The sequence below is a fragment of the Leiobunum rupestre genome, chromosome 7, assembly GCF_980474605.1.
Source record: "Leiobunum rupestre chromosome 7, qqLeiRupe1.1.hap1, whole genome shotgun sequence".
NCBI classification, from domain to species: Eukaryota; Metazoa; Arthropoda; class Arachnida; order Opiliones; family Sclerosomatidae; genus Leiobunum; species Leiobunum rupestre.
The window spans coordinates 36,050,824-36,062,569 of NC_143390.1; the positions used below are offsets into that span (position 1 = coordinate 36,050,824).

Consider the following 11,746-nt stretch of genomic DNA (forward strand, 5'->3'; position numbering starts at 1 on the left):
TTTTCACGTTCTTGGGTAAAGTGTGAAATATTATAATATATTATAGCTTCACATTCTAGAGAGATGCCCGTTAAGTTTGAGGTTATGGCGTATAATTTTAGCAAATACGATATTTTTGAACAAATTTCACTCGCATAAGAAATGGTTTATACCAATTGAATTTTATTTCAAATACGTTAAGCTTTAAGAGCAATTTAAATAAGTCGTAAGTAAGAAATTAGAAAACTTATGAGTTATTATTTAGAAACGAAAGGATAAATATACTAAAAACCTCTTTGTGTAAAATAAAAAACTAAACGACTAGTTTCGCGTCTCATTCGAGAGCTTGCTCAGTTCTGATTATATATCCATAAAGCAAAGAAATTTTAGTGTGTTCGTCTTTTATTCTATCTTCATCTACATTGTAGAGCAAGATTCGATCTCGAAGATCTCTTAAAAAATAAGCGTTTTTAATTTGTTATTTACAATAACGTCGACATTTCATAAACATTTTTGCTCTATTTTAAAATGGACTAATTCCATAATAACTGTTGCAAAAAGGAACAATAAGACCGAAAGATATTGCTGTTTTTTATTGAAATGTTGTATTCAATCAGTTATTAAATAAACTTTTGAAATTTTAATGTGAAACATCAATCAGATTTTAATCTTAGTTTAATTTACACAAAAGTTTAATTTCTACTAGTGTAGAAACTGTACACACTACCAAGCTTAAAAGTCCTCGGCTCAGGACGTACATACAAGACCTAACACGACAAAAAAGACACGAATAGTTTAGCTTGCTGTAAACCGTACTTACGCTCTAGTGTCTAGTTTTCACATAAGATTTAAGCCTTCGTACGCGCCAAATATTTTATCTTTTTCGCGCATCAAACAAGTATATAACATTTTTAACCCAATTAATATCTAAAAATTCATTTCGGTAGATTTTTATTTTATTTTATTGAAATTATTTTCTATATTTAATCAAATTATCCAAAAATGCATTGGTGATGAAATCAAGCAATCCCAATTTAACGGTCTATATAGGGGTCAAAAGTATAATTTGAATCCGTGCAATGTTACTCTTAAAGCTGCTTCGACGTCCGTCTACAGTAATAAATTAAGTTCTGAGTGAGATTTCCACTTTTAAGTCTACCAGCCTGGTAGGTTTCTCATGTAATGGCAATGATAGACACGGTGCTTCAAAATTCTTTACAGTTGGAGTCGCGTTCCAGCCAGCCTATCGGGAAACAACTTATTATTTTTTGTATGCATATGTGTTTCGCAGCAGTTTTTCCATTATGGTTTTGATGTGTTGAGGCGCTATTCGTATAAATGTTGTAGTTTCTAGTACACCACATTCCTGGAGATTTTGTATTTCACATTCTTCATCTTGTTTTCATAGCATGGCTGCCGAAATTCTGCAATAAACCTCACCGTGTAGCGTAAAAACACTTTAGTCTGACCATAAGATGTTCCAAGGGCAAGTTTAATCCAATTTCATTATCCCTTAGAATGGTAGTGCAGAATTCAATCTAATAGCCAGGTCTACTGGCTGAAGTTCGTGAATGTGTGAAAGCTTTTATGGATAATTTTGGAAACATTTAAAGACATTCAGTTCAATGGAGTGGGGTATTTTAAGACACCCCACTATTTCCGTAAGCGTTCTCAATTGAGTTTTCTTCCATCACTCTAGAAATATTATTTATCACGTTTGCAATTTCACATTTTCACCCTCCTCAAAATCCAAAGCTGAACAGCTTAGTTTCCCCAAATTTGGTCTTCACTATTTTCGTACAACATAAGGAGTGATGTGACCTCTTCACACCATTCGTTGACGTCTAGATTGGTGTATCGTAGCATAAGCATTGTTATTATGCCTAAGATGGAATTGTTTCACTTACAGGGCTTTATCAATTAAAGATACTGGCCTATAAAAATACAAGATAAATTAGAGAAACTTTGACTATCGAATTTGCTTTTTTTACTTACCTATCAACGACTGCTTCTCGTTTTTAAGATGCTATTTCCAACCCCACGAATTTAAATAGGAACAGCCCGAATTATTAGTATGCTGAGCTAAAAAATTACTTTATTTTTATATTTCGCTGGCACAACAATTGACTGAATTAATTTTCAAAGTTTTAGAATTTTCGTATCTTATTTTTTTATTTACGAATCCTCAAAACAATTTGGTCCATTTGGTCCATCTTGTAAGTTTTAAACTTCATCTTTCATATCGAATAAAAAGGGATGAAAAAACTGACGGCAACACACACTGTAAAGAGTCAATCTTTAGCCTTGTTCCTAATCCTTCTTACTCTCAAAGAGTAAGCTCCTTTCCCTTTAAACAAATATAACTTATTGGTTTCCGTAAACGCAAGGCTTTAAAGGCATTCGAAGCCTAGCGGGGAAAAATTCGACTAGGATTTAAGCGTATTGTCGCACCTAATTTATTCTCTTTATTTATACATAAATACATTCTTTTTTGCATATATCATATTGTACTAAATCATAAGTAACCTTAGAAAATATTACGATGTTCAAATCTTGGAAAAGCTTAGGATAAAAAATGTGTCATTGTTATGATATTTTTCTTAGGATTTAAAAAGAGTGTTCAAAACCTCTACAATAAAACTTGAAATAATGACGTACCTTTATCAGTTTAGCAGGAAAGACATTAACTGAAATCATATTAATGAAGGAAGTGAAATTGACGTAGTCAACAACGTTGGCTCCATATCAGTCCATGGTAAGCGGAATATCCTATTCCTAATTATATAAATTTGAATTAAATATTTTGAAAATAAACCAAAATTAAACCCTTGTCCAAAAAGGATCTTATAAAGATTGTTTGCTTCTGCTATTTCATCAATTTGACGTAGCGTCGACATAGCAATTGACAATGATTATCATTAATTTTTAATATATAAAGCTTTTTTATATTCCAAAAATGAGAAACTAAATCAATGTAATTCATCAAATACATAATTTATTGAAATTTCAAAATTAATAATTGTAAGAAACGATAGGACAAGGATATTTTAGAACAAATAATTTCCCCAATGTATGAAGTTTATCTTGCATATTTTTGTTAAACTTGAACAAATTTTCAAGTTGTGTCACAAAGTTTATAAATTGTATTTACCTATTGGTAAAAGATCACATTCCTCCTTCCGCAATAGAAATTGAATTCCTTTCAGTTTTCATATTTATTTAATTTTTTGATTAACTACTTCTTTATACCCTTAACTGTATTCGAGACGAATGGAAACAGTGGGAAAAATAAATAAACAAAACGGTCTTCTCACCACCTAATTAATTAAGAATCGGGAATATTTCAATCTTCGCAATGAAATTAGATGGTTTACTAGGAATTTTAAGAAAGGGGTTCAAATATTTTAAATTACATTCTCGCGATAACTGGTATGTCCTCTTATCGGATTGACCTGTTGCTAAGACCTCTATACGAAAGCAACTTGTGGTAACAAGTTGCTTTCGTAAAGAGGAGAAATCTTATATTTCATAATTTATTGTCATCTTATGGCAAATGAAATCGAATATTCTTCCTAACTGAAAAAGTCCAACAATTTATTTCATCCAGTTTCCTTTTTCGGCTGTTCGAACAGTTCAAGAGCTTTATTGATTGGAAGATATTCGTATTTACGTTAATGTCTGATAGTAAACAATCTCCCGACGCAAAAAGGTATTAACGGAAAAGGTAACGAATTAGATTTTCTGGTTACAACGCCATGTATAGAAATCAAAGAACTACGATCGTTTATCAAAAGAACCTTTTGGTGGGATAATTTCCAAAAGCAGAATAATAATCAGCTAGGCTAATACGCAAGGCACCACCTTAGAATTAAAGGTAACAGACAATTTGTTTAGATTAGTTCAATTCCCGTCTTTCTTTAGCCTCTCAACGCGTACGTTTATTTCTATCACTGTAAGCCTTGGTGAGTTTAATGACTGTCGCGCTAATTTTTGAATCATATGCAATCAATTATTTTCGGTTTACATTTAAATTTTTAAGCTTTTTTTAAATTGAAGGCCATTCACGTATTCTTCAACTCTATCCATGGCTAGATTCGCTATTCTTCTCAGTCCTACAAGACCATTAGAAGTTCAAATCAATTTCAATCTCGTCCGCTGAGAGTTTACAAGACTTGTCACGTTATGATGCATTTGACGCCTTAAAACTGTAAGTAGTATCAAAGTAGTGGTTCTAACTGGTTTCTCCTCACTTGAACTCGAGGAGGGAGGACGTTGGCAGGAAGGCGAAAGACGGGAGGATAGAAGGAGAAAAACCAACGCGACTGTACCCTACACACGTGGAGTTTTTTGGTCTATTCTTGACGTGTAAAGTCGCCGACATATCTGGATAATGTCAATTAAAATGTAAATTCATATAGGCTTAAAAATATATGGTAAGTAAGGCTATTAAGGTTTAAAACATTGAAATAATTGAAAAACACAAGCGACCTAGACGTTTACAATATTCGGTATTCTCCTTCTCCACTCGACCTTCTTTCTTTTTCGCAATTTGCCCTTTCCCACGGGTCAGAGTTTGGTGTGCGTTTTTACAAATACATTCTGTTTTCTTTTACTTATTTTTAATTTAATTATTAATAAATAATTACAAATTAAATATTTTATTATCAATTACAAATTGAATATTATTTTTGTAAATTACATATTATTATAAATTAATTATTAATACTAATAATAATAGTTAACATCTTCTGGCCGCTTTTGTACCGTGATGCCCAGATGCTGGTATGACCTGTGCTAAAAACGAAACTCTATTTTCTACGAAGGCATTCAACTATATAACTCGCTACCGCTCCATGTCCAAAGCTTAACTAACCTAAATTCATTTAAAAAATATGCCAAGCACTTCGAATTAGATCTCTAAAATCGAGTTCTTCTTTTAACGTGTCTTGTGACCTGAATTATACATTGTACTTTTTCTTTTTTCCTTTTAAGCCACTTTTTAGTTTTAAAATTTGGATTTAAATAAGAAAAATTGTTCACTGCCAGTTGCGAGGCCCAAAAGTCTTTTGAGTCTTGACCAATTTTATTATAAAAATTTTGATTTTTTTTAAATACTACAAGATATTTCTCCCAGGCGATACCTCCGATTCCACAGTCCCTTGCTGAGGCGCAGTCAGATCGACTCTGTCTCCAGTCACAATCTTGAAGACTCCTTTATCTTCAGGATGTCAAAGACGTGTCTTCGCCAGCTTTTAGGCCCGGACAGCTTATCAATGTCGTAGCGTAGTAGACCATTCATAATATCAGGAAACGGGATACTTGTCTCAGGAACTGTGGGCGTATATCAGAACGAACACGATGGCGCAGTGGAATCGTGATGGGCGCAGTGGAATCATGATGGGCGCAGTGGAATCGTGATGGGCGCAGTGGAATCGTGATGGGCACATAATCTGTTGAAAATAAATTCAATTCGCAGCAAAGCACAAACATGAACGAGATGACCCAAGACAATTTATCAAAGTAAAACTAGTATAATTTAATAATTAGCATTTTATTAAGTTTACATGGTTAAAACAGTTGTATAAAAAACCAAATGACTAGTTTTGATTCCCATGAAGTACATAAATGGGAAGCGAAACTAGCCATCTACTTTATTTAATAAAACTGTTTATTGTGAGTTTTCGCTATTCGAATGTACAAGAGCCGTAAATTTTATTAAAATGTTAATTTAACTCTCCACTCGAAATATAACGTTTGAATGATGCGTATAATTCGTGGATGCGTTTACACGGAGTTCAGACTTTGCAATTACTAGAACGACTTAAGTGTATGGTGTTTTTCAACATAATTTTTATCCATCATAATTATGAGTGTTGTTAAGCCTTCACGGCGAGCCATCAATTCAAACCAAATTACTTTTGCACGACGCGCGTCATTCGTGGTTTCGTAACACGGAGCTTAGACTAAGATTTATGATAACGACTTAATTATAGGCTAACCAGCCCCTTCAGTCCAACTTTTTGATTAATATCGACATCCAAAGCGTGTCTTTTACCGCGGGCCCTCTAACCCTATCTTACGCTGCTGGACATCTGTACCCTTTAATGTTACGATTATCGTTCTAAGGAGCTGGTCACTACGAATAAATATCACAAAATATCTATTTTCTAAATATTTTAAATTTTGTATCGTATTTCTTTATTTTGAGATTTACCGCAGTGGAGTATATAAGGTCGTGTTTATCTTTTTACAGGGACTATATATTTCCAGAATTACTTGTGTGACCCATATTTCGCGGGACCACCCTTGCAGGCCCTGCGTTGCTGATACAAATTATACTATTAGTTTATTGTACTTTCACTAACAATATCTATCCGATGTTACGGAGAAAGTTGGAGATGTGTCTTGGTGTTGGACCAATGGGGATTAGTATCCGCGAAGTGGTCAACCGAATGTATAAAAAAGGTGCATTTGGGAATAAAGTGGGGACCTTTTCACACACGTGTAACGACTATTTCACTATTTAAAATGAATGTCGCGTTTGTTGAAGGTTTTCGTTTTAATTCATATTTTTCAACTGAAGACGCCTGTCATGCTTTATTCTGTCTAGGTTGACAGCAGGTGGATAGTAATTGGGAGTAATACATCCTCATCACGAATTCAGTTATACTTCATATGGTTTGTCGTGGCGTCAAACCCTGCAGTCTTATCGCGGTCCTTCATCGGAGCAGATATCGCTTTTGAAAACACTTTTTGCGTAAGTGAATTTATCAGTCTGGTTTTTGTACGCTAGGGCTCCCATGGTTTTCCAAGTAATGTCATTCAAGATGTTGCGACCGTTCAATTTATTTTATTAATTGTCCCAATACTTTTGTATTTTTCAAACTAATTCTTTCCAACGTTAAATGGAATTAAACATTGCGTGTTTGTGCTCGCTTTTCCAGGCTACCTTGGTTGACGATGCTGGCCGTCGTAGCAGGGGTTATTTTGGAGAATTGTTTTAGCCGTTCTTGAAACTGAACCGCTCGCTCTCCTGTTGAAGGTCACGAGCTGGTCACACAAGGGCAGTGTGTGTGTGTGAAGGTGGGGTGGCGGAGTGGTTAGCACTTTCGCCTCGCAGCAAGAGGAGCCGGGTTCGATCCCAGCTTGTGGCACTGGGTGAAAATTCGGAACCAATCCTTCCGCGTAGAGTTTGCAAGTTCTCTCCCCACTGGTTTAAGGGGTTTTCCCCCGAGATCTTCGGTTTCCCCTTCCATAAAAACTTGTTGAGGTTAACGGTAATAGTTAGTGTAGGGAGCTGTTGGCTCGAACGCGTGGCATGCAGGGCTTGTCACCACCCTCCTACGCATTATAACCCGGCCACCTGAATTAAAGGCTTCAAAAGTCGCTCGATGACTTAGGCCTAAGGTGGTGCCTTGGGTATTAGCCTAGATGATTATTACACCGGGAGGCCTTGTGGCTGGAGGTATCCTAGAAGCTCCTGTCAGTTGTCCTATTCCCCCTTTATCTCCCCACTAACTTTAATTATAGTCCGAATTGAAGGTGTTCAGTTACCAAGTTCCGGGAAACTATCAGTTTTAAATATTGTTGGATGTATGCCTGGCGTCTTGGTGGCGCCAGGTTTGACATAAATTTATTGGTGATGCTATGGCTGACCCTTTTTGTTTCGCCGACGTCGGGAATGATTAATTTAAAAAAGCATGAGGACTCTATGGTCGTAATTGGATGGTTCCATCCAGTAGTTTTTGAATCTGGGTTACCGATTGGGTGAAAGGTGACTACTATTAAAATTTATAGAAGTAAACAAATTGAAATATGTGAAGCCTGGAAATTGCTGGCTTATATTTAAACCATGCAATAGAGTCAAACTTTAAAATAATTATTTTATTTTAATAATATGTATTTATTTACCAAAGTTTTTAACAACAATAGAAACATATTTGACCAGCTAGGTCACCCTCTGGACCGAAAAAACGAAACGTCCAATATCCCGACGCGACGTCACCTTATAAAGTGGGCCCCCTCGGATAACGCTACCGATCTCCCACCTTATTGGCTGGAGAAGAAATCATTGCGTTCTCGCTGTGAAGCGTCACCCGGTGACTTCACCCCGCTATCAACCCTTAGGGTATGAAGTCGCCAGTTTCGGATAATTACAACTAACAAAGATAATTATACACTAATCAGTGTGATGTCCAAGTCGTATTAGTTAGTGTTAGTGCCAGTATCGAAAATAGGTTCGGTAAGAAAATTAGCTTAAAAGAAGGGAAATACTTATAAATAATGGTATTTTTGTAAAATATGGTTCAAAGAATATGAATCTCAAAATAAATAAAGAGGTAAAGCCTACGCTAAGGAATCGAATTCGGAAAAACGGTGCGTTTGTGCAATGAACACACTCGAAGTCATAACACCGACTTTTTAATGGCTTCAAAAGTCGCTTGATGACTTAGGCTTAAGGTGGTGCCTTGGGTATTAGCCTAGCTGATTATTATTATTATTATTTAAAATCAGAATAACACTATGTAAAACATTAATCGCTTTAAATATTGCAGCCACACCGCTGTCGAAACCAGACATCGGCAGGTAAAAGAATAAAAGAAGAAAGTACGCTCAGCAAACGGTGCACACTTCGCATTTTGACAGACTCAATATCAAAGCTGATTTCGTTGGAGAATATTAGTTTCGTCGCTCTGATACATTGAAAAGTAAAGTTTAAAGATAATAATAGAAAGTGTTATTTAAATATACGTACGGTGTCCTTATAATAATGACCAAATTATTGAAAATTAAAATAAGAGAGTTGTTAAGTTATTTAAAGGTTGAAAAATATATTAAAAGAATTGCGAAAAATTATCTGATTTAATAATAGACGAGGCAATTAACACCTATAAAGGTGTAGAAATAATTAAGCTTTCGGAGGAACATTTCTACAAGCATCCTCACACTTTTTATGCAAGTTTAAACCATTTTCAGTGTTTTTACCAATTTATCTCCCGATCGACCCGTCTGCTGCTCTCCTTTAAGTTCATTAACATCTTAAAGAAACTAAAATTAATCAAACTTAAATTTAAAAAAAAATAACTAGAAAAATGTTAACTAGATTTAATTAAAATTGAGCGAAATGAAAGATAAATATATAAACCTAAGAAATGAAATAACATTAAATAAAAGATTCATTTCTGATCTTACCTATTTAATCAAAGTTTCAATCAAATAAGACATTTATTCTCAACCAGTTTTGCACCGAAGTGTCACATTTTCCCTCAAAAATAAGTTTGGTTTTCCCAAAAAACTTTATTTTATCGCGAAGTTTTACTTTTAAACAAGATAACTAGCAGGGCCGGCGGAAGGTGTGGGTATAGTGAGTAGCACTAACCACACGGTAAATTCCAAGTGGGTAAAATACCCACTTGGAATTCGGGGATAGGGGAGCTTCCCCCCTCTAAAATTCGAAGAGATTGGCAAAGCAATGCCCACTTGGCGAAATGAAAATTTTGATATTCTACTCCAGCATTTGGAAAAATAATGCTCAAATTGAAAATGGTTTCATATTTTTCTACACTTGAAGTCTTGAACTTTTCGTCTAGTACTCTAGATGTCAAATTTTGTTTAGAAACCGACTTCTCGAGTATCGCACTAGGCATGTTTCTAAGGAAATGTTTCGTCAACCTCCTAGATTTATTATATTATTTTTACGAGTAATGTTTGTTTAAAAACATAGCAACGTCTCGCGTCGTGCTATCGTTTGTATCTCAAATTCTATTAACTGAGGGAATTACTGAGGACCGTGTTTTACAATTTAACGGTTAGTTTGTTTAACAAATTTTAAAACTTCAGAGATTCAGGTAATGATTTGTGTTATAATTTTTCGTACTTTTATCATTTTAATGTGTTTAAGAACGGTGAACGGTTTCGGAACTTTCGGTTAATGGACTGATCCGACTAAAAATAGTTGTTAAGCCGATTAAAAGCTATTCTATTTTCTGGAGAGGCTCTCCCCTCTACCGGCCAACTTCCCACACGAGCCGAACACCACCTGCCGGCCCTGATTAACTAGGTATTTATTATAACTAATAAATAAGTTAAGAATAAAGAGTCAAATTATATTACATAAAAAAATTAAAATGCCATATCTGATTATTATTTTAGATTGAAAATGAAGCTAGGACTTACTTTCGCAATTGTTGTATTGATCTCATTTCTGATCTCGGCAGCAGTCGCCAATTCCATGGCCAAAACCAACATGCCAAGTAAGTAAAATGAGATTAGACGTTTTACACGAAAACGTTTGTATAATTAAAAATATTTATAAGTGCAAGTCACGAGTTAGAACTAAAATTTGGTGTTGGACCTACATGGAAAAGCTAACACTCAAACGCGTTAATATTCATGAACTGCTCTGTAGTTTAACTCAAGAGCTCGTCGTTTTCGGTGTGTGGGAGTTGACAATCTCTTTGTTTAACCAACGCAAATGGAGACATCACCAAATATGATAATTATCCCCTTCTGAACGACCTCGGGCAAACGGTTTATGGTAAATAGTTGAATTTAAAAAACTAAATTTTGTGGTACTCTAATCTGCACAGCTCTAGAACATTAAGTTGAATCCTTAGAAACTTCGTGCTATGATCAATTACAAAACTGAAGGAAAACCAACAATGCTAGTTTTACAAAAATTTTCAATGAAATCAGAGGCTTTTGAAAAGTCAAGACAGAAGACATCCACAGATAGACCCAGTCCAGTTAGATGTAACTTGTTTGAAGTATTTGTTCTTCCAATTAGAAACCCTTGCTGGCCGGAATGGAAAAAGCCAGGTACCGGTTCAAGTTAGAGCTTTACACTTCTTTCACAGACATTGCTGACTTGACTTATTGATCAATGATTAGCCTGATTAATTAGATTTCTTCAACCTTCTTGGAATGTTTGATCTGTTGTTGTGTTATACGTTCTTTTGAGCAGGATAGAGGAGTAGCCGGTGCCAAATTGAAAGCGCGAGGCCCCTTTTCATTGTTTAAATTCAAGCAAGCGGCCTCGCTCGCTCGGCCCATTTATACTAACTTATGTACTTTGACAACTTTGTAATAAAGTTTCAAGTGAGAAAAAGTTTAGTATTTACTTCTGTATTAAATAATTCTTTCATAGTATTTATCACAAGATATTTCGATATTTTAATACCAATAATCTGACTAGTAACAGGATACTTTATTTTTTATGTCAAATCGTTCTCCGTAAAATTAAAAAACTATTACAAAGAATACTGTTGTTAATAATGAAAGACTTTGAAATGTCATTGATGACTTGATGTTATTTTTTTCCTTTCACAAATATATCGTTTTTTTAAATCTACTTTTCTAGCTTTTTTGGACGCAAAATTTTCAATTAAATCACTTTAATTTTTTGAACGACTTATATCATGTTCAATAGAAATCATAGCCAAACCCGATAATCGTTCTTGATTTATGGTTGACCGCAAGTATGTTTTAATCAGTTTTAATTTTGAAAAGGAACGTTCCGCACTTGCCACGGATACGGGCACAGTTAGCATTATTCGAAGGGCAATTGCAAGGTTTGGAAAAATGTCAACTAAACATTTTAAAATTATATATTCTAATGTTTCCAATGCAGTCATATACTTTTCTCTTTCCATAATCAAAAACGAGTTAATTTCGGAGTATAACTCCTCTCCCGAAATGTCAGAATTTCCGTTATACGATTCTCTTAGCGCCGTTTCAAAATTTTTAAAGGATCTTTTCAAATCATTTG

At 34.7% G+C, this 11,746-nt stretch overlaps 1 long non-coding RNA gene across 1 annotated transcript; it reads left to right on the top strand.

The window, feature by feature from the left end:
• Positions 1 to 6,640: 6,640 nt before the first annotated feature.
• On the top strand, positions 6,641 to 10,270 carry LOC149936117 (uncharacterized). The gene is made up of 3 exons (XR_016482274.1): positions 6,641 to 6,736; positions 8,535 to 8,687; positions 10,132 to 10,270. It is a non-coding gene; the product is annotated as an uncharacterized LOC149936117 (long non-coding RNA).
• Positions 10,271 to 11,746: the final 1,476 nt, after the last annotated feature.